The sequence below is a fragment of the Triticum aestivum genome, chromosome 7A, assembly GCF_018294505.1.
Source record: "Triticum aestivum cultivar Chinese Spring chromosome 7A, IWGSC CS RefSeq v2.1, whole genome shotgun sequence".
NCBI classification, from domain to species: Eukaryota; Viridiplantae; Streptophyta; class Magnoliopsida; order Poales; family Poaceae; genus Triticum; species Triticum aestivum.
Window position 1 is genome coordinate 403,262,402 of NC_057812.1, and position 24,755 is coordinate 403,287,156.

A 24,755-nucleotide genomic window follows, 5' to 3' on the forward strand; every position below is an offset into this window, starting at 1 on the left:
ACTGGACTAAAGTTACAAAGACGTTTAACATCAATGAAGGCTCAATATTCACCTTCTGCTTCAGCAGTTTTCTAGATGAGATACATCTTTCTATGTACTGTCTATGATGCTAATTTCGAAAGGTTATAGATGTTGCATGTGAAACTTGGTCCTAGTGTAGTTGTGTAATGGGGTAGCTGAGTGCTGAAGCTATATGATGTTGTACTCTGATGTATTTCAATTATGAAAATGAAATATATTGTGTGCTTAATATGAAATGTCAATTTGATTAATAAATGGATTATGTATAATCGGATAATTAGCCTGCTAATTGGGTTTTGCTATTGCAAACGATTGTTGAAAAAATACCGTGGGCGATGACCTCAGGCAACGCCCACAGTTTCTAGGAATAAACCTTGTTGGATCAATGAACAATCACACACGACTTTCTCTTGAAAACTGTTTGCGTTAGGCCACCTTGCACAAACGTTTACCACATAAAAACTGTGTGTGATGGACAGCCTTTGCCACACAGTTTCTTCTACGGACCATGTGTGATGCATTCATTAATGCAAACGATTTAACAGGAAAAATTGTGTGTGATGTACCTGTGAACGGAAACATTTTCCTTGGAGCGATTGTGTGGGATGTACATAAGAATGGAAACGTTTAGCGGGGACTGACTGTGTGGGATGTACTTGCGACCGGAAACAATTTCGCCATATAATTGTATTTTTAGCTCTACTATACGTATTTCCTTATTTGAGCGCTCATCGGTTGGACACAACCTCATTTTGCCGAGCGTGTGTCCCAGGAGGGCATATCCCCGACTGTTTCTGGGTCGTGTGGCAAGGACCCCCCTATCGCCCACACTCACTTGGCGACGGTTCCAAATGCCATTGCGGAAAGGGGTTAAAAACCGTTTGTGTAGGACCGACGCGTGCCAGTGCTGGGCCGACAATTATACACAAGATCCTAAAATAAGCACTTCCTAGCCTATGTTTCTTTTAATAAAATGCACAACTCAGTACATTTTTATATAATAAGATTACCAAGCCCAACTTAAGTTTTTTCAATAATATTCCTATCTCAATATTATATTTTATACGAAATGCTCAGTCCAGACCATCATTGTTTTTTCACCCATCCTAGAAAATGGGTCCATTTCTAGTAAAATCAAATGGGTTGTAAATTATCAGAAATAATAAATGGGCTGCATGTATGCAATATTATTTTTTCACCCAACCCAGTAAATAGGTGTATTCGAATAAATAATCAAATGCGTTGTAAATTATCGTAAATAATAAATCGTCTATTATTATTTTTACCTAGCCCAAGAAATAGATTATTTTTGAGTCAAAGCCTAGGAAATAGATGTATTAGCCAATAATATGAAATGGGCTACAAAACCTAAATAAAGGGGTTGCATTCCACCACAGCTTTCGAAGCTGACTTTGTTGGCCCACTAGGACGAAGCATGTGCAAGGCGTTGTCCATTTAGTGAACAAATTGATTTAATGATCTAAAAAATGTCAACAATTTATTATGACATCTGTATTTGTTGGATTGACGCCCAACGGTGATCCTGCTTCTTCAATCTCTGATCTAGTTGTTCCTGCTCCAGCCGCCAAAACCATCGCCGGCTGGAACGCTTGCATCTGCCTCCCATAGATAGCTGTGCTAGCACGCAGTCCTCGCCGCCCCACCCTACTCCCAACGGTGTCCAGGTCATACATGTACTCACCCACACCTTCTGTTATTCTCTGGTGATGCCAGCCTCACCCCGCAGCTGAACCGGTCCCTCATACTCCCCTCTGCCGGGGACTCCAGTGCCCCTTGTACCATGACTCCAGATCATTCTGGTCTTAGGCCTCGTCATCGTCCACCACCATGGTCTGCTCGACGATGTGTGGTCAATAACGAGAGCCAACATGGAGTACGTCAAGAGTCTGACAGTGGGGAACCACCAACAACATCTTCGCACACAAGCTAGTGCCTCCTTATTATGCGGGAATAAATGATTCCTCCCCTGACAGGTTGGACCCACCAACTACAATCTTCGCACACAAGGATGTTCCTTCTTATTACGCGAAAAAGTCCCCCCCCCATGACAGCTGGGACCCACGAGCTAAATCTTCACACAGAAGGAAGTGCCTCCTTATTATGTGCAAGAAAAATGATTCCCTCCTTGCTATCTCAGACCCACCTGATTCGGAGGCTGACTTCTGGGCCTACTAAGTTGACACGTACGCAGGTCTTTGTTATTTTGTTAACCTAGTCAATAAACGATTCTAGCAGCAGCGACCGTTGGATTAACATCCAACGGCCCCGCCGCTTCTTTAATCTCTGATCTTCTTGCTCCATCCGCCGAAACCAGCACCGGCGGGACCGCCTGCTCCTGCCTTCCATGGCCATGCCATCCCTCTACTCACCCACACTTCTTGTTATTCTCCGGCGCTGATAGCCTCACACTACGGTCGAAGCAATCAACCCTCACCCCCCATCATGTGGGCATCCACTGCCATGTCTTCCCCGGCTCCGCGACGTTCCGTTCCTAAGCTTGGCCATCATCTACCGCCTTGGTGCTCTCGGTGTTGTGTGGTCAACATGGTCAATGAATGACAGCCATCGGAAGACGACTATACATGGTGCTGATAGGTGCAACCCACCATCCATATCTTCGCACGCAAGGAAATGCCTCCTTATCCTCCCTGACAGCTAGGACCCACCCGGTCGAAGCATACGTAGCGTGGTCCGTCTGGTTGCGAACATGTACGTACATATTGGTCGAACGGTCCCTCAGCAACAATGAACTGTGGTCGGGCAAGCAACAGCACATGTCATAGTAAAGCCCCCGATGTAGCAGTTTAGGAAGTCCCATCTAAACTGTGTACACATACGTACAACCATATGGCAAAAAATGCAGTCACGTACGTACATACGGGCGGGGGTCTCGAACACGTACTCGTGCATACGTACGGCTAGGGCTCGTGTACATGGAGAGGCAATGGATGGCAGCAACGACATCCTGTTCATCACTAGCCAACCGACTGGGTGAGAATGGAGAAACTGCATTGTGTTCATCGGGAGCCAACCGGCTTGGACGAAACAGCCGAAACGGGGCCTAGCGTACCGCAGAACAAAGGAAACGGCCTTCTGTTCGACCGCCTACGGTTGAAACGGGGTCTGGTTCATCGGAAGGGGTGTGGCATACCGCAAAATGGAGGAAACGGACTTGTGTTGGAGCGCCTACGATTTAATCGGGGTCCTGTTCATCGGGAAGTGTCGTGGAATTGTCACGGCATATGTCCTAGTGAAAGGACTTAGTCGTGGAGTCACCGCAACTAGGAAGCTTAAAGGGGTTAATCGGGACAAAGGACACGAGAGGTTTTTATACTGGTTCGGCCCCTTGCGGTGAAGGTAAAGCCCAGTCCAGTTGATGTGGTATTGCTATGTTTCGATGACCAAGGAGCGAAATACACTAGCTTGGCTCTTGATCTGTTGTTTCTTGCCCTAAGACGACGCCGGGTCATCCCCTTATATACACTGGTTGACGCCTTGCGGCCTACAGAGTCCCGGCCGGCTCATACAACATGTCCGGCTCGGTGACAACTCTTACATGCCTTATCTTACAAGTCTTATTCATACATGGCGGTTTACACTTACGGGCTTTAAGCCGCCTCTGGGCTTGGGCATACTACAAGCTTTATCATAAACCGTCACCTTGTATACTCTTCGGGCTTCCTTTGAAGTAACCCACCATTGGGATTGAGCCGGCCCATCCTGGGCGGGTCACACCTAGTAGTCATATCCCCAACATTAGGCCCCAGGTTGATTTGAACTTTGTTCTTGTCAATGTCCAACACTTTGAAAAAATCCATCTATTACTGCTCCGAAAGCCTTGTAACCTGCCATGATGTGATCTCCGGATTTTTCGGAAACCTGCCACCACGTCATCTTTTAACAGATCTTTATCTTTAATGCCTTTCCAGAACTCGAGGCACCTGGGTAGCTGGATAACCATGATTCGGTCTCCTCGTTTTTCACGCTCATTTATCAATCCTTCCTTATAAATAGCTGCGACTGGTCTTCTTCTCATTCTTCTCCTTCTTCCTCTCGGAACCCCTCTGTCGCTCGAGCTCCGCCGCCACCGCAGTGCTCACCGTCGTCCTCAACCTCGGCCGCTGCATCACCCTGAGCTTGTCCAGAGAACGGCGGAGATCCTCTGCAGTAGATCTGCGTTCGTAAGTTCTTGCTTTCCCATACCTTAGATCCGCATTTAGGGTTTGCGAGTTCTTTCTGTGTTCTTCATTGTTCATCACAGATTCTTTGTAGTTTCTCCACCGCATCCTCCTTTGATCTAAAAAAGTATAGACCTCATGCGGTAGTTGTTCTGCATCCATTTCCAGATGCTGGCAGATCCCTTTTTCTCGTACAAAGGCCTCCTTAGAACTGATGAACTCGTCTGCGCTAGCTATTAGGTCTAGATTTATTTTCCTTTTTTCGAACAATCTTGATCCAAAATAGTAGCATCAGCCTGTGAAACTTGTTTATCTCAGTACTTAGCCAGTTTTTTGTCGTTGGCCTCCTTCAAATATCTTTAGTCATGGAGGCATACCATGCCGGCTCATTTTTCCTTCATATATCATTAGCCCTTATTTAAGCCGTCATTACTTCATCTGTATTATAATCACTTAACCTGTAATTCCACCAATTAATTTGAACTGGCAAATTACTTTCTTTTCAGCTTGTCCTTTTTCATTATGCCGTCAAAACCGCCTACAGTCTGCAACTGTGTCCCTTCCACAGTCACTGATGATATTTTGAAGGATTTTGTCACCATCGGATACTTGCCGGAGAAGAACATTATGTCTTATCGTGCTCCTGACCCGACCGAAGAATGACCTCGGCCCAAAGACGATGAAGTCATCATTTTTACTGATCACATGAACCGGGGTTTTTCACCACCCCACTCAAAGTTCTTCAGGGATGTTCTGCATTTTTTCAAGCTTCATCCACAAGATATAGGACCCAAATCCATATCCAACATCTGCAATTTTCAAGTTCTCTGTGAGGTTTATCTTCAAGAAGAACCTACCGTTGAACTCTTCCGAGAGTATTTCTATCTGAACCGCCAGAATGAATGCACCAACGGCCCTAGCTTGGAACTTGGTGGAATTTCGATTCAGCGCCGATAGGGCACTGTCTTTCCCTTAGTAGTCTTACCAAGCCATCCCAAGGATTGGAACCAAACTTGGTTTTATTGCAAAGACACATCGACAGCTGATGAAAAACCAATGCCAGGTTATCGCGTGGAGCATCTTGATTCTAAATTTGTGCTTCCTGACAAGCTGACTGCCGCTGAACGGAAGAAGCTCATCCCATCCATCAAAAGGATTCAGGCCTTGTTGGGAAACGGCCTAACCGGAGTTGACTTGATCCGTTGTTGGATCGCATGGCGGGTCATCCCTCTGAGTCGCCGGTCCAACTTGATGTATAAATATGGCGGAGGCCTAGATGACCCTCTGTGTCATAGTTCTGTACAACTAACTGAAGAGGCTATTGTTGAAATGTCAACCACCCTTGTAAACAATAAATACGAGGACTGCAGTAAAGTTGGATTGAATTCTTTCTGCAAGCTTAACCCGGCACCAGAGGTAAGTACCCTTGATCCCCATTTTCCTTCAGTAGTTAAGTACTTGCATGACCTTTAACCTGTTATTTGCCTACAGGCCAAGTCTGACTTTTGGAAGGCAAAATATGATCATGAAGCTGCCAAGAAGGCTAGAGCCGCTGCCATAGCCGCCAAGAAGACAACCCGAAAGTCCAAGAAGAAAAGAACTGCTTCTGATATGTTCAAACTGGATGATGTTTCTGAGTCAGAGGTAGCCCTTGACTCTCTTGGCCTGTTTTTAACAACCTTATTGACACTGACTATTGCCAGGACGACACGGGAGCCAGCCAGGCAGTAGAAGAAGAGGTAACTATTTCTCCAACTCAGAACATTTTCCAAGACAGAAACCTCGATTGGTAACCTGGAAACTAAGGTTTTCACACCCTTTGGCTTATTTAGATCCTCATTTTCTTTTGAAAAAGCGGCAACATGAGAGCCGCCGTCAGGCCCAGACCAGTGACGACAATGAACTACTCTCCGGCTTACCAATGACTCCTCGAAAATGCCAGAATGAGGTTTCTTTTCACCTTTATCTTTCACTTTTGTCAAATGAATCTACTTCCTTGCTCTCTTAACTGTGATTTTACTATTGCAGGAGGTTTCTCGTTCGTCCGACGATTCTTCACAAACTCAATTTCCGGCTTTCAAGATTGCCCCCGGGTAAAGAAAATTATCTTTCTTCTACATATTTAGGTCTGTTTCATTATACTGACTCATGAAATTCTTCTTAGTGGTCAAACAAAGCCCAAGAAAAGGAGGGTGGCTAAGTGTGACGCCCGAATAATTAAGCTACAGTAACCCTCAACTAATGAGGCCACGTCACCGCGATTACTGTTGATAAACTCGCGTTGATTCAAACCCTGTTCAAATTCTAATTTAAAATCAAATCAACTATAAAAGTTTTCAAATGTTAAAACTAAAATGTTCGAATAATTCTATAAATTTCCCTAACCATTGTGATGTTGAAACCAACCTCTGTTGGCACACAAATATATTCCTGGGAAAATAATTAATGGTCCATCAAAAAATGTTTGACCTTTTCAGAATAAAACAAATATTTATGCTTTTCCAAACATTGTGAAACTTTGTGTGTGTGCTCTAGAATTATTGTGTGTAATTTATGTGTGAAGTTTCATGTACAAGAAAAGTCATTTGCTAACTAAAATATAAAACGTCTGAGAAAATACAAAACAAAAATAAGAAAAGTCTCCTTTTCACTTTGGCCCAACCGCTACATTGCACTGGCCCAGCCCAATGGGGGCCATCCCCTTTCCCTGTACAAGGCAGAAGTCATGGCACACATCCGGCGGTGCCATGGCCGCGACTGGCCATGGTTCCGGTCCTCCTGGACGTCCCCGGGTGGCGCAGGGAGGTTCCGGTGCCACCTGGTACTTAGTACTACTGCTACTGCTTGCCATGGCCGAGCCTTGGCCAAATTTGTTTTTGCGTATGTGTGCACAGCCACGGCTGCTTTGTGCCATTGGCCGGCCCCTGGTTAATTAGGCTAGGATTTACTAGGACTAGTTTAGATAGGAGTTAATTTACTAGCAAGTTAGTCTAGTAGTAGATGACATCTATGATTCCATTAAATTAGTTAGATGTTTTATTAACACATGTGGCTATGACATGTGGGCACCTGTCACTTTTGACTAGTCAAATTGACTTGGTCAATTCAGATTAAATAAAATAAAATAAAACTTTGAAAAATCATGTAAAATAAACCGTAGCTCGGATAAAAATACTTTGTATATAAAAGTTGCTCAGTACGACGACACGAACCCGGATACGCAGCCCGTTCATCCGCCACACATCCCTAGCATAGCGAACACGCAACTTTCCCTGTTCGATTCATCTGTTCGAAAACGCGAAACACTGGGGATATTTTCCCAGATGTTTCCCCCCTTCACCGGTACCACCTCATACCGCGTTAGGGCACACCTAGCTTCACGCTTTGTCATGTCATGCATCGTCATGCATCTGTTTGCTTAATATTTATTGTTTCTTCCCCCTCTTCTCTCGCTAGACACCGAGACCGACACCGCTACTACCCAGTACGAGTACGATGTTGACGAGCCCTCTCTCTTGCCAGAGCAACCAGGCAAGTCCCCCCTTTGATCACCAGACATCGCCTAGTCTTCTCTCTACTTATTGCATTAGAGTAGTGTAGCATGTTATTGCTTTCCGTTAATCCTATCCTGATGCATAGCCTGTCCTTGCTACTAGTGTTGTTACCTTTACCTGCAATCCTAATGCTTAGTATAGGATGCTAGTTTATCATCAGTGGCCCTACATTCTTGTCCGTCTGCCATGCTATACTATCGGGCAGTGATCACTCAGAAGGTGATCACGGGTATATACTATATACTTTCTACATGATACATGTGATGACTAAAGTCGGGTTGGCTCGAGGAGTACCCGCAATTGATTCACGAATTGGGGGCTGGAATGACATACTTTACCGACGGCCCTCTGTTTGGATCTTTGTGGCGAAGCGACAGGGCTGGTTGAGACCACCTAGGAGAGAGGTGGGCCTGGCCCTGGTCGGCGTTCGCGGTTATTTCAAGATAACATGTTTAACAAGATCTCTGTATTTGATCTGAGTCTGGCTACTGGCCTATACGCACTAACCAACTACGCGGGAACAATTATGGGCACTCGATGTCGTGGTATCAGCCGAAGCCTTCGTGACGTCAGCGACTGAGCGGCGCGCGCCGGGTTGACCTGCGTAACGCAACTTCCTTTGTAATGGAGGTTGCTAGGTCTGCTCACCGGTCGCGTACGCAACGTGCAGGTGTGCAATGGGCGATGGGCCCAGACCCCTGCGCGCATAGGATTTAGACCGGCATGCTGACCTCTCTATTGTGCCTAGGTAGGGCTGCGACGTGTTGATCTTCCTGGGCCGGGCATGACCCAGGAAAGTGTGTCCGGACAAAGGGGATCGAGCGTGTTGGGAAATGTGGTGCACCACTGCAGGGAAGTTAATCTATTCGAATAGCCGTGATCTTGGGTAACAGGACGACTTGGAGTTGTACCTTGACCTTATGACAACTAGAACCGGATACTTAATAGAACACACCCTTCCAAGTGCCAGATACAACCGGTGATCGCTCTCTCACAGGGCGACAAGGGGAGGATCATCGGTTAGGATTATGCTATGCGATGTTACTTGGTGAACTTACCATCTACTCTCTTCTCCTGCTGCAAGATGGAGGTTCCCAGAAGCGTAGTATTTGAAAGGACTAGCTATCCCCCTCTTATTCCGGCATTCTGCAGTTCAGTCCACATATGATGCCCATTTTCCATTTGATACCAATGCATACATATGTAGTGTAGCTCCTTGCTTGCGAGTACTTTGGATGAGTACTCACGGTTGCTTTGCTCCCTCTTTTCCCCCTTTCTATACCCGATTTCTGCGACCAGACGATGGAGCCCAGGAGCCAGATGCCACTGTCGATGACGACTACTACTCGGGAGGTGCCTACTACTACGTGCAGCCCGCTGACGATGACCAAGAGTAGTTTAGGAGGATCCCAGGCAGGAGGCCTGCGCCTCTTTCGATCTGTATCCCAGTTTGTGCTAGCCTTCTTAAGGCAAACTTGTTTAACTCATTCCTATACTCAGATATTGTTGCTTCCGCTGACTCATCTATGATCGAGCTCTTGTATTCGAGCCCTCGAGTCCCCTAGCTTGTAATATGATGCTTGTATGACTTATTTTATTTGTAGAGTTGTGTTGTGATATCTTCCCGTGAGTCCCTGATCTTGATCGTACACGTTTGCGTGTATGATTAGTGTACGATTGAATCGGGGGCGTCACACTAAGTCGGCGGAAGACCCGAAAGACCCTGCTCCTGAACCGGAAATACCAACTGCTCCTGAACAATTTGAAGCACCAGAAGACCCTGCTGTCGACATTCAATCAGACCTTCCTGAGCCGTCAGCTGATGAGACCATTCTCAATCCATCCACCGTTGGGCCATCCAACTTAGCTAACCCGCTGCCTCCTTCTGACAACGACGTCCTAATCACTGGTAGTAGATTCTTTGAGCCGGGCAATCCAACTGTACTGGCCAGGCACTCTGCAAAGCAAGAAGCTTTGGAAAGGCAGAAAGTGCGGTTTCACGTCTCTCACTATGCTCACCTGAATGTTAGTGACGTGCAGTCTGGATACCTCAGTCATGTGCATTCCAGCCGTGACTCTGAAATTGAGACGGTCAAACAAATGCAACTGAAATATGAGGTATGTTCTCCGGCTTTTATTAGTTTACATATACTCTTCCCGCCCCCAAGTCTCCGGATTATGATGAATCTGAATGATCTGTAGACTTGTGATATAGGTTGATGCTCTGTCTTAGATTTTCTCTAAGTCCAATGGATTAGCATAAATTTCACCTGTAGTCCCCAAGTCTTGAGCAGAGCAAAGTGATGACTTAAGACTTGCTTCAATATAAATTTTACCACTTTGAAGAAATCCATGTTGTTCATCTTAACCACTAGTCAAAACTGAGTATTCCTCATATGTAGCCCCCAAGTGCCAGGTTGTCATGCTTGCAACAACCTGGGACTTGTAATTACCTGATGCCCATAAAACCTTCAACCAGTGTAGCTCCCAAAGGCCGGTTCATTATGCAATAATGAGTAGGGACTTTGTAAATATGATCATGTAAACTTTAACAACAACATGTAGCCTCCAAGGGCCGACTTAATTTATCATTAATGAGCCGTTACTTGACTTCATAACTGTCTTGAATTAGTTCGAACAAATAGTGTGATCCGGCTCAAGATGAGAAAACTTAATATCATGCATTAGCCCCCAAGTGCCAAGCGTTGTTACTTGTACACTTGGGACTTTAATCATAGAAGAGCCATTTTGCATTTAAAAATTTGCTTTGGCAGACATTAGCCCCCAAGTGCCGAGTGGTGTTGCGTTGCAAAGCACTTGCGACTTTAATCATTATTTCCTTTATTGAGATAAATTTTTAACACACCTGTGCATGTCTGTAGACTGCCATAACTGAATTGGGTTCTCAATTGACTGATGCAAAGACCGGGCTGGCGGATCAAGAGATGGAGATAAAGAATGCGGACTCCAAACTCCAGTTGAGCCTCTGAAGCTAAAAAACTAAAGACCAGTTTTGATGCGGAGAAAAAATCCTGGGCCGATGAGAAAACCTTGCTGGTACAGCGTGCTGAGACAGCCGAGGCGGCTCTCAAGGAGGTTACCACGGAGCTCACCGGCTTAAAAAACTGTGTGTCTCAGATGGTCTCCGCAATCTTTGGTGCGTCATTTGTATTATTTACTTAAACTCTATTTTTACCAGAAATATTAGCCGCCTGCTTAACCCTTTAAAATACTCATAGGTCCACGGAGCAGCAATTTGAGCCAAAACAGCATGACAAAACTCAAGGCGGTTTACACCCTGGTGGAGCAACTGTACACTGGGGCTCAACGGGCGCTTACTATTATCTCCCCAGCCAACCAGGGACCAAACCTCTTGAGTGATGTTTTGAAGAAATTACCTATCTTACCTGTCAGATTCCAAGAGGTCAAGAGGTCTTGTGCAAGAGCCGGAGCCCTAACTGCTTTAAGTCGCTCCAAAGCCTGGGTGCTGGAACTAGACCCGACTGACGTAGCCAAGGGGTATCCCTTAAGGAAGATGGGACTCTGTTTGATCAAGATGACTTTGTCGCTTGTGTGAGGGGAGTTCGTCCTCGGGCTACCATTCTGGGCGATGAGACCAACATTGATAAGTACCAGTCGGGTTTTGATGTTGATAATAAGAAGATGGCGACTCTTTCATATAAAGTAACAGATCTCATCCCACCGGTTCGCCAACACAACTTTGCTCCAGAAATTGACCTGGCTAGTCTAATTGATGATGAAGCTGAGTTTGTTGCTCTTCATGGGTTTGACTGGTCTAAGCAAACTTCCAACCAGTGGAGGGAGATGAACCGGCAAGAGAGGAGTCATAACCGTCCAAATAATCCGGGCAAGACTTAATGAACTGGCCTTAGCTTAACATCTGTTTAAGAGAAAAACAATTTTAACCTTTTTGGGCTCCCAACGCCTTGTAATAGGCTAGCTTTAAAACTTGCATGTTCTGCCTATGCCATCGTGCATATCATACTGCATCCGACATTTTATCTGTCATGTCAATATATGCTTTATATCTTTTATCATATCTAAAGTGTTTAAACCTGTTCCTATATGTAAAAGATGAGAAACGGTCCTGGCGGTTTACCACTGGACGAGTGAAAACACCCAATACATAACTATGAAATTACCATAGCGGAATAATCAAGACCAGATGTAAAGATAAACAAGGTTGGAAATCCTTTGATTAAAGAAAAACATAGATAAATCTGTTTATGATTGACAATGTCATACCTGTGTTCTTTGATTCTGGACTGCCGGCTTATGTGACCCAAACAGTAAGGGTGACAACCCAATCGTTTTTAGAAGTCAATATTTCCAGATGCCTGATTACTTTTATACCTTGGCGGCTCATTGTCAAATAACCGAGCCAGTTTAAATTGAAACCATGCTTACAGTTAGATTCAAGACAACAAATAACCAGCAAAAGAGTATCTTTCAAACAATGTAAATCAAGATTTAAGAAAAAATTGGAGGCTTCTGATTCGAATACGATCAGTAAACCAGACCAAAGGGGTTACACCAGGATTCGAATACGATCATGTAGCCCCCAGTGGCTTTGGCATTGCGCCCATCAAGAGGGTACAGACAACTATGTTCTCTTTGGTTCGAATATGACCTACGTTTGAATAGGAAGCCCCCAAATGACTTGAGAGGTTTTTAATGACCCTGATTCAAATACGATCCAAGTCGGACCCAAAAGGGGTTAAGCTATGATTCGGATACGATCAAGAAGCCCCCTAGTGAGTTTGGCTTTACGCTGATCAAGAGGGTTACAACAGCTATGTTCTCTTTGGTTCGAATACGACCTATGTTTGAACAGGAAGCCCCCTAGTTACCATGAGGTTCTAACGGCTAGATTCGAATACGATCATGAGCCAGACCAAGAGGGTTTTAGCTAGATTCGGATACGATCATCCCCCAACTGGTCGTTTAATAATTAAAATAATAAAGATATGTGATCATTGAAAATGAAAAGGACAGAGGTCCTGCTTTATTACTTATCATAATATATACAACGTCAAAGTATGTACATTATGAGAGCCGATGGCTCAAGTGTAGTAAGGTCGAAGATGAGCAATATTCCATGGCCGGCGGGTCTCCTCCTTCGATTTACGTGAGTCTTTGTGCTCTCGAACATCGATAAGGTAATATGACCCATTGTTTAAGTTCTTGCTGACCAGAAAGGGTCCTTCCCAAGGTGGGGATAGCTTGTGCGTATCAGACTGATCCTGGATGAGCCGGAGCACCAGGTCACCTTCTTGAAAGGTTCGTGACTTAACCCGGCGACTATGGTAACGGCGCATGTCCTGTTGGTAAATTGCTGAGTGGGCTGCCGCTAAGTCGCGTTCTTCATCCAATAAGTTAAGCGCATCTTGACGGGCTTGTTCATTATCGGCCTCAACTTAAGCCGCCATGCGGGGCGAGTCATGATGGATGTCACTGGGCAGAAATGCCTCTGCTCCATAAACCATGAAGAAGGGCGTATAACCCGTAGACCTGTTAGGGGTAGTATTGATGCTCCATATCACAGAGGGTAATTCTTCCACCCAACAACCCGGCGTCCATTGTAAAGGGACCATAAGCCGGGGTTTTAGACCTTTCAGGATTTCCTGATTGGCTCTTTCAGCTTGACCATTGGATTGGGGGTGAGCTACTGATGAAACATCAAGCCTGATATGTTCCTGTTGACAGAACTCTTCCATATCTCCTTGGGACAGGTTAGTGTCATTGTCAGTAATAATACTGTGTGGAAAACTAAAACAAAAAATCACCTTCTTCATGAATTGAACTGCCGTGGCCGCATCACACTTACTGACCGGCTCTGCCTCAACCCATTTTGTGAACTTGTCCACTGCCACCAAAAGGTGCGTCTTCTTATCTTTGGACCGTTTGAAAGGTCCAACCATGTCGGCCCCCAGACTGCAAACGGCCAAGTGATTGGAATCATCCGCAATTCTTAAGCCGGCACGTGCGCTCGTCGTGCAAATTTTTTGACACCCATCGCACCTACTGACCAGATCCTCACATTGGCGTGAGCCGTTAGCCAGTAAAAACCATGATGGAAAGCTTTGGCCACAAGAGATTTTGAACCGACATGATGGCCACAATCTCCTTCATGGATCTCATGAAGAATTTCTTGACCTTCTTCAGGAGAGACACAACGTTGAAATGCTCCGGTGACACTGTGATGATACAACTCACTATTGGAAATTGTCATTGATTTAGACCGTCGGGTTACCTGTCTAGCCAAGGTCTCATCCTCCGGCAACTCGCACCGGGTCATATAAGCCAAATACGACACTGTCCAATCTGGAATGACATGAAGAGCCGCCACCAACTATGCCTCTGGGTCAGGAACAACCAAGTCTTCCTCTGTAGGCAACTTGACAGAAGGGTTATGCAAAACATCCAAAAAAAATTTAGGTGGCACCGGCTTACACTGAGATCCCAACCGGCTTAAAGCATCGGCCGCCTCGTTCTTTCTGCGGTCGATGTGCTCCACTTGATAACCCTTGAAGTGTCCAGCAACATCGTCAACCTCACGGTGATAAGCCGCCATGAGAGGATCTTTGGAATCCCACTTGCCTGATACTTGTTGCGCCACTAAATCTGAGCCGCCAAGGCACTGTACCTGGCTCAAACTCATTTCCTTAGCCATTCGAAGACCATGGAGTAAAGCCTCATACTCAGCTGCGTTTTTAGTACAAGGAAACATCAACCGCAACACATAGCAAAACTTGTCACCTATAGGGGAAGTTAAAACAACTCCAGCCCCCGAGCCCTCCAATTGCCTAGACCCATCAAAATGAATCATCCAATATGTGTTGTCTGGCTTCTCTTCAGGTATTTGTAACTCCGTCCAATCATTAATGAAGTCCACCAGTGCTTGAGATTTGATGGTTGTATGTGGCTCGAATTTTAAACTGTGAGACCCAAGTTCAATAGCCCACTTGGCGACTCGTCCCGTGGCTTATCAATTTTGAATCATATCTCCTAAAGGAGAAGAGCTAACCACAGTGATAGGATGACCCTGAAAGTAATGCTTAAGCTTCCGGCTTGCCATGAATACCCGATAAACAAGCTTCTGCCAATGTGGATATCTCTGCTTGGACTCAATGAGCACCTCACTAACGTAATAAACTGGCCTTTCAGCCGGGTGTTCCTTGCCAGCCTCCTTGCGCTCTACAACAATGGCCACACTGACAACACATGTGTTAGCAGCCACATATAAAAACAGTGGCTCCTTCTCAATGGGAGCAGCAAGAACAGGAGGCTCGGCGAGCTATCTTTTCAGATCTTCAAAGGCAGAGTTAGCAACATCACTCCAGACAAAATTATCCGTCTTCTTCATCATTTGATACAACGGCATAGCCTTCTTACCTAACCATCTTATGAACCGACTTAAAGCAACGACACGACCCGCCAGCCGCTGAACGTCATTGATGCACACTGGCTTAGCCAAAGACATAATCGCCTTAATTTTCTCTGGATTAGCCTCAATGCCTCTGTTAGACACCAAAAAACCCAAAAGCTTGCAGCTGGGGCTCCAAAAACGCACTTGGCCGGGTTAAGCATCATCTTGTAGACCCGGAGGTTATCAAAGGTTTACTTCAGATCATCTACCAGAGTTTCCTTCTCTCTGGATTTCACCACTATATCGTCCACATAAGCGTGAACATTATGCCCAATCTGATTATGAAGACAGTTCTGCACGCACCGCTGATAAGTCGCCTGGGCACTCTTCTATACTACTATTAAACAAGCAAACATATTCACTACTAAGTGCACCCAGCCTAACCTACACGTAATAACACGGAAGAATTACGGCCTCCCGATCAGATAACTTAATTTCATCTAACCGTCAGGATTACACTAACCCACATCCAAGACTGCGTTTAGCATTTTTCGTGGGCGGACGAAAACTCTGCCAACCCCACGTCCGCAAGAGTAGCAGGGAGGGATCCCACGCCACGTAATTAGCGCTAACATCCCATGTGATGAGAGGCCAGAGGCCGTCCGCTCTGAGACCCATGCCCTTGTGCGCTCACGATGAAGAATTTCGCGGTGCATCGGCCGACGGCTGCTCCGGTCGCCGCCCCTACTCTTGAGGGCGCCGAGCGCCGAGAGGTTTAGGTAGTGGCCCATCGATGTCATCCTCCTCTTCTTGGTGCCCTCCATGGATGTGGGAGACAAGGTCACCAGATCCGTCGATGGCCGACCGAAGGGTCCCCGGAGGACGGCCGGCGGCCGGAGCCTCGCCATCTACCTTCAAGAGTCGTCCGGCACCCCATTGTTACCGGCACGTCGTCCCCTTCCCAACGTGGCAGATAGCCTCACGGGATTCAGAGGAGGTGCATGTTTTGTTTGGGTGTTTTCTCGGTGTGGTACTGGTTGGGATTCAGAGGAGGTGCGGTGGGGGGCATTTTCTTCTGTAGGTGAACACTAATCCCTTTTTATTGGACCAGGCATGGCGGATTCTGTTCTTGCAATCGAGTTTTTGCTACCCTTCATTTCCTTTAGCCATATCAATGTGGTTCTAAACTTTGTATACACATTTGGATTTGTGAGCAAAACGAGATGGTGGTTCGATTACCTCCCAGCCTGTACACCCGCACACACGTAACAGCTCAATGAGGTAAGCGGTGGCAAATTCAGTAGGTGAGTGTCCTTTCCCTTGTACACATGTGATAATTTGTTATTTGCTGATTAAGATTCAAGAGGCAGTACATTTTTTAATATTGGAGCATGTGTGAACTGGTCCAGAGTAAACCTAAGAAACACAATTTTCTTTTTGGTTCAGTGTGACAATTCAGTTGTATTGATAGCCTGCACATTCATTCTGAATTATTAAGTGTCAGTTTTGGGTGCATGTCTTCAGTAGAACAATAAACTGATTTTGTGTACTATGTCAAACACTGATCACTACTTGCTCATGGCGACTATGTGCAGGAAGATGATCCCGGTGGAGGAGATCCTGGCGACCGACGTGAAGTCGGGGTGGAAGAAGGGCATGAAGGACACCTTAAAAGGAATGATCTGATTTTTCCGGTATATAAGTATGTATTTTAAAAAGTTACTGGGTGTACATTTTATATTATCACTATAATCTTTGAAGTTATATTTCTATACACCATTTTATTTGAAAATAAGTTATAATTAAATTTCCTGAAAAGATTGTATGATGTTTCATGTGTCTGAATTGCATTTTAGGTCAAATAAGTTTGCTAGGTGCAGAGGAGCTATGCGAAAAGTTGTTCAAAAACTGAATGAACTTATTTTTTTGTTCAGTAATGGAGCTTGATCATGTATTAGAATGTGTCAAGATCTGCAAGTTTGTGTTCTCCTATTGATAGCTTCTACGATTTCTGAGTTTTTCTTTCTTGATTTTTTATCCATTTGCTTTGTAGCAGTATTTTCCCTTTAACTCCTCCTTGTTCTTCTGAGTTAACGCAGTAGCTAGTATGGACACATCAAAAAGGAAACAATAATACTTCCAATACTAAAAGAGTTATGGTCTGAGCCATCTTTAGCAAGGAACCATTACGTTGTTGTAGACGTCCAACTTGGTCAGGCCGGCGCCGGCCGAGCATGATAAACCTCCTGGCCAAGCCAGTGGCGTCAGTAAGGCGGACGACTGCTGTGGTGTGGAGGTGCGATCTATCAGGTATCTCACTTTGTTTGTGGTCAATTTTTTGTTTCATGAATTCAAAACAAGCGTGAAGAGGTGAAGATACTGGCATGAAGGAACCATGAGATGAGAACAGGATGAGAACCGTTGTATTGATGACCAATTGACCACTGTAATTATATACTAATGCAGCTGCTGCAAGCTTTCTTTTTTATTTAATATCTTTCATTGTGACAACCTCTAAGATTTTCAGCCATCTCTTTATAGGTACTATAGGGAACTAATTTTTGAGTTACTGATGTTGTCCCTTTTATTTTCTACTCATACAGTGTTGCTAATTTGGAGTAAGTACAGTAAATCTACTGACTTGGAGTTCTTTATTATGTAGTCCAGTTTCTTCATGCTTGCATTTGTCCATGTTTCTCTTCTGTTTCCATCATTGAGAAGTTAAGATGTTGGTTTGGACGATATTTTGATGTTGTTAGTTAGAGTAGGATATTCTGATGTTCGTTGATCGTTACAGGATAAGGTTCACTGGAAAATATATATTCGACCTACCAGCTATGATGCTAGACGATGATAATGGTTTACTCCGTTTGATGCAAGATGAGCTAATCAGGGTGCTCAATCTACAAGGTTAAGATGCTAGATGATTAACAAGATTCTTTTGAACATAAAAGTAAACTAGAGATTCTCTCCTCACAACTAAGACAGCCACATTACCAAATATATATTCAGTTCGATTTCAATTTGTTAGTGATATTATTGTTTGTATTTTTATTGTCCGTGATGATTAGCGCTGATTTATGAGTTTTGTATTCAATTTTGTGATATTTTTCCGAGTCACCACAAGTTTGGTCTGGCAAACTGTCTTTGCTTGTTTTTCGTTCAATCATCTCTTTAACTCATGCACATATATTTTTTGTTTCATCTCGACATCGATTGCCAAGTCGACTGAGGCATATTCTTGTCAGGTCCGGGCCAAACTGAATGCAGATGTTGAGGTTAATGATACTACAGTGGCTCAATCATTGTCTCTTTGTAGTCATTCAAGCATGTTTTTGAAAAGGAAAAAAGAATCGTGCGAAGCCTAAACATGACATGGTTACGGAGGTGTAATGGCCAACCATGAGTTTGTGGTTGCAATGCGGTGGTTCCTTACTGCCAGGGGTCCCATGATCATAGATAAACCGAACTAACAGTAAGGGATACACTATATGTCTATACCACATACTCTCTATTGTGTACTATGTCAAAATCAAAAAGTGCCATTCAGCTGAATAATAAGATCTGTCTTGTAGAGACGTGCGTGCACGTGCAAGGCTACTAGTAAGCCCAAAAGGCATAGACACATAGCAGAAGGCTCCAAACGGAGTAATGAAAGTCGTCTTCTCCTGGTCCTTAACTGCCATTTTGATCTGATGATAGCTAGAATAAGCATCCAAAAAGCTCAAACACTCACAACCCGCCATAGCATCAATGATCTGATCAATACAAGGGAGAGCAAAAGGATTAGCCAGACAAGCCTTGTTTAAATCTGTGTAATCCACACACATACGCCATGTGCCGTTCTTTTTTAGCACAAGCACCAGGTTAGCCAACCACTGTGGGTGAAAAACTTCAACAATAAACCCGGCCGCCAAGAGCCGGGCCACCTCTTCTCCAATAGCCTTGCGCCTTTCCTCATTGAACCGCCGAAGAAACTGCGTGGCCGGCTTAAACTTGGGATCAATATTGAGAGTGTGCTCAGCGAGTTCTCCCGGTACACCCGGCATGTCAGAAGGCTTCCATGCAAAGATGTCCCGGTTCTCACGGATGAACTCGATGAGCGCGCTTTCCTATTTGGGATCCAAGTTAGCACTAATAATGAATTGTTTGGATGAGTCGCCAGGCACAAAATCAATCATCTTGGTATCGTCAGCTGACTTGAATTTCGGCATCGGCTCATGCTCGATGGTCAGCTTTTTCAAATACATCATGTCCGCCGGGTCGACATTATCCTTGTAAAACTTCAACTCCTCTGTCGCACAAACAGATTCGGCATAAGCAGCATCACCTTCTTCACATTCCAAAGCTATCTTCTGACTTCCATGCATTGTGATCGTGCCCTCATAACTCGGCATCTTGAGCTGCAGATAAACATAACACGGTCGTGCCATGAATTTTGCATAAGCCGGCCGTCCAAACAGGGTGTGATATGGGCTTTTGATTTTGACCACTTCAAAGGTTAACTTCTCCGCCCTAGAATCATGCTCATCTCCAAAGGCTACTTCCAGCTCAATCTTACCAACTGGATATGCCGACTTGCCAGGCACTACTCCATGGAAAATGGTGTTGGATGTCTTAAGACTTTTGTCCGTCAACCCCATGCGACGGAACGTCTCATAATAGAGGATGTTGATGCCACTACCTCCGTCCATGAGTACTTTAGTGAATTTGTACCCACCAACCTGAGGGACCACCACCAAGGCCAGGTGACCCGGATTATCAACCCGGGGAGGGTGATCTTCCCTACTCCACAAAATAGCCTGCTCCGACCATCTCAAATAACGTGGAACCGCTGGCTCAACAACATTCACAGCTCTCTTATGAAGTTTCTGGTCCCTTTTGCATAAACTTGTGGTGAATACATGATACTTCCCATTGCTCAGCTGCTTTGGGTTACTCTGATACCTAGATTGCTGCTGCTGCTGACTACCTTGGCCAGACTGTTGATTATAGCCGCCTTGATTGCCTTGAGGGCCCTGGCCATGAAAACCGCCACCGCATGAGCCGCCGCCCGGGCCATGAAAGACGCCATCGCCTGAACCGTTGCCAGGTCCATGATTACCATCAAACATGTTAGAATTCTTGAACGCCTTCATGATCGTACAATCTTTCCACGGATGGGTGGCCGGCTTCTCCTGGGTGTCGTGTCTTGGACAGGGTTCATTTAGCAATTGCTCAAGGGTGGGACCTGACCCGCCTGATCGAGGAGGTGGCTTCCCCTTACACTGTTGATTGTTGCCTTGTGTGTTGGTGTTAGCCACAAACTCCAGACTACCGTCAGCCTTACGTTTATTATTACCTCCTTCATTTGCCAGGTTATGCTGATGACCTTTGCCGTTGCCATTCTTCTTTCCCTTCCCTGTCTTCTCTTCGTCAGATGCGGGATCCTTGTTACTGTCAGAATCGGCGTATTTGACCAGAGCCGCCATCAGCTGGCCCATGTCATTACAGTCACGCTTGAGCCGCCCCAGCTTCTGTTTCAGAGGTTCAAAACGGCATTTTTTCTCCAACATTAAGACCGCGGAGCCGGCATCCATCTTATCAGATGAATGTATTATCTCCTTTACCCGGCGCACCCAATGGGTCGTGGATTCACCTTCCTCTTGCTTGCAATTAGTCAAGTCCACAATCGACATGGACTGCTTGCATGTATCTTTGAAGTTCTGAATAAACCAGGCCTTTAACTCTGCCCATGAGCCGATGGAGTTGGGTGGCAACCCCTTCAACCAAGTGCGAGCTGTCCCATCCAACAACATGGTAAAGTACTTGGCCATCGCTGCGTCACTGACCTCCAGAATTCCATGGCCATCTCATAACTTTTGATCCATGCCCTGGGTTGTAAGTCAGTCATATAATTAGGCACCTTTCGAGGCCCCTTGAAATCCTTTGGTAAACGCTCATTACATAGAGCCGACACCAAGCAAGGGACACCTCCTGTCCTTGTGTCCACATCTGCTTCAACAGAGGTCGTCGGATAAACCAAAAAAGCTTGGTGAGCCGCCTGCTCAGCTTCCTGTTGAACCGCCCGCTTAGCCTCTTGGCGAATCCTCTCCAGGTCAACCAAGTAAGAGGTCCATCACACGCTGGGTCATGCCTGCGCGGCTGGTTATGGTGCTAGGCGTTGCTTGACACGGCCGCTGAATCCATATGCCTACTATAGCTTGGGCTCCGGCTTGGGCGAGGGGTTGAATGAATTCTGTCTCGACTATAAGAGTATGATTCCTGCTGCGCCAGAGCCGTCTGAAGAAGTTCTTTGACCCTTCGTGTTTCGATCGTTGTCGGAGAGTCGCCTTCCATGAGGAGAGCCGCCAAACACGCCGATGCAGCGAGCAGATTCTACAGAGGGCTAGGAAAGTGACCAGGTGGTGTCGGTGTGTAACGAGGCGAAGCAGTATTCACACGAGGGGGTTCCATAGCCTGCGGCTGACCCTGCGCCCCAGCCCCGGGTGTTGCAATCTGGTTTGCCTCCGGCGGGTTACTGGGACCGGCTCCGGGTGTGTGGAAGAGGTTCCTAGGATCGTAAGTCAGGGGCAGACGTGATTGAGTCTTCTGGTGCCTCCTCCTCATGACCTCGTTTGATGCGTTCAGATTCATCGAGAGCTGAAAAGTCTCTGATTCAAGCTGCAGAGCCCGAGCGTCCAAAGCTGCCCGCACTGCAGCCATCCTGACGTCCTCCGCTGCCTAGTTTTCCTTGGCGTGAGCTACCTCCCCATGTAACCGTGCCACCTCCGCATCATGCTGAGCCTTATCCGCCGGTTCAACCATGGCAGTTAACAGGGCCGTCATCCTATCCATAAGATCCATCAACACCTGAGCCGGTGGGTGCGCGGGGTCTCCTAACCCGGCCGCTGCCGTCCCGGTGGTTAGTGCTGCCGCAGCCGTACAGTTTTGAGCGGTCTGCGTACTAGTCATGAAGATCCCCGCTTTCTTCGGCGGCTTGAAGGGGTCCGGAATACTGCTGCCATCGGAACAACCCCCAAGCCCGCCATCTTGTAGTTGATACAATGATTCCGTCTTGCCCGTGGACGGCTCACCGTCAGAATAGATGGCCGTCTCACTGCCATCCACAGATCTTTCAGAGAACTCCCCTCCATGGATGCAACCCACGAAGGCACGCCTCACGGAAGGTTGAGTCCGGGCGGATCTCGCACGCTGAGCCGTCTCGATGAGGTCGGTGCAAATGTCCGGCTCAGGGCCCGGCTCGCTGATCCGGCCGATGAAGACGTGGATTCCGCCGAAGGGTACCCAGTACATGTACTCAATTGAGCCGGCGTCGGGGCCCCAGCCTGCGTAGTCGATGTAGAGCTTACCGCGACGACTCTTGGTCATCCGGCCCACAGCGTATCCCTTGAGCCCTTCGAAGCTGCCCTTCAAGAACTCAAATCCACCGTGCGCTAGCCCCATGGTAGGCGCCAACTGTCATGGAATTGTCACGGCAGATGTCCTAGTGAAAGGACTTAGTCATGGATTCATCGCAAGTAGGAAGCTTAAAGGGGTTAATCGGGACAAAGGACACGAGTGGTTTTTATACTGGTTCGACCCCTTGCGGTGAAGGTAAAGCCTAGTCCAGTTGATGTGGTATTGCTAGGTTTCGATGACCAAGGAGCGAAATACGCTAGCTTGTCTCTCAATCTGTTGTTTCTTGCCCTAAGCCGCTACTGGGTTGTCCCCTTATATACACGGGTTGACGCCCTGCGGCCTACACAGTCCCAGCCGGCTCATACAACGTGTCCGGCTCGGTGACAACTCTTACATGCGTTATCTTACAAGTCTTATTCATACATGGCGGTTTACACTTACGGGCCTTAAGCCACCTCTGGGCTTGGGCCTACTACAAGCTTTATCATAAACCGTCACCTTGTATACTCTTCGGGCTTCCTTTGAAGTAACCCTCCATTGGGATTGACCCGGTCCCTCCTGGGCGGGTCACACCTGGTAGTCATATCCCCAACAGGAAGGGTGTGGCATACCGCAAAACGGGACTCCACGGGCTACTGCTCATCCACCGTCAACTTCCTCCAGCCTTCACCGGCTACTGTTCATCCACTACCGACTTCCTCCATCCTCCACCTACTATTGTACATCCACTGCGACCTTCCTACAGCCTCCACCAGCTACTATTCACCCACAAGCTACTGTTCATCAGCTTCCATCGGCTACTAGTCAACTAGCCCTCCACGGGGTCTTGTTCATCCACCCCAACTGGCTCGGGTGTGTGGCGGCCTACACGATCGGGGTCCTGTTCATCCAGCGGCACCGGCCTCTACTACCACGGTGTCCTGTTCATCCAAGCCCCAACAACAATCACTGTTCATCAAGAGGCGGCTGGTTCGATCAACATCAGTTGGCAGCAGTAGTGAAGGAATCGCTCGAGTTTAGTTAATAGCCAAGGGATCGATCGCTCGGGTTCAACAACGTAGCTAGTGCAATCGCTCGGGTTCAGTAAGCGAATGCCTCGCTCGGGTTCAGTTAGAGCCCAACGCCTCGCACACATGCGCATACGTGTACAAGAGAAACACGCAAACCTCCGTGCATCATTCGGCCCCGACCACCCACCATTATCGGGAACTCCCCGAAATTTTCCTCGCCCTCGCTCCTACCATGATTTTTTTCCGTCATGGACGCCCCAAAGAATGTCATGTAGATGCATCCCCGGCCCGCCTAGGATGAAAAGCCCATTTTCTATCATGATTTTTTGTCATAGAAGTAGGATCCCACCACATCTATGATGATATGTGCTTTTGTCACAATTATCGTCATAGAAGTGTCATAAGCATGACAAAAAAAATCGTTCGGCCCATAATGTCATAGATGTGTCTTTTTTTTTGCAGTGCGTACTACTGAAGCTTTCTACTTGGATCATCTTCGATCCATTTGTGCTCATGCTGAAAACCCAACTAGCTTAGTTGAGGGAAAATCATTAAATGAGCATGCTTATTATGTGCGACACCGCTTATCTCAAAAAGGGAAACTTTTATGGCATCAAATTAATACTATGCAATGCTATACTTGGAATTTATGTGAATTATATGATTTTACCTATTGTTCTGAAGACCCTAAGAAACACCTTCCCTACCAAAGTTAGTTTAGTGATAATATAATCTTATCTTCTTATACCAAGGGTGTTTATAATTACTATGATATTGAACAAACTGAAGAATTTGTTGCTTTTAAGGGTGCTTATGAAATTGTTTCTTTGATTGAAAAGTATGTTGCTACTCTTTACAAATCCAAATTTTTTGCCATACTTAAATATTGCTATGAAAATTTTGCTTATGGAGATTAATATTGAGGACTCCTCCGCTGTCCAAGAAGAGGTTAATATTTTGCAGGAGTCTATGGAAGAAGAAATTGATGAAATTGTGAGCTCGTTAGATGAAAAATATGAGGAGGAGAGCGAAGAACAAAACGAGGAAGAGCGGATTGATCACCCGTTCTCACCTTCTAATGAGAGTAGCTCTTTATCCCATACATTGTTTAATCTCCCTCCATGCTTACCGAAGGATGAATGCTATGATAATTGCTATGACCCCGTTGATTCATTTGAAA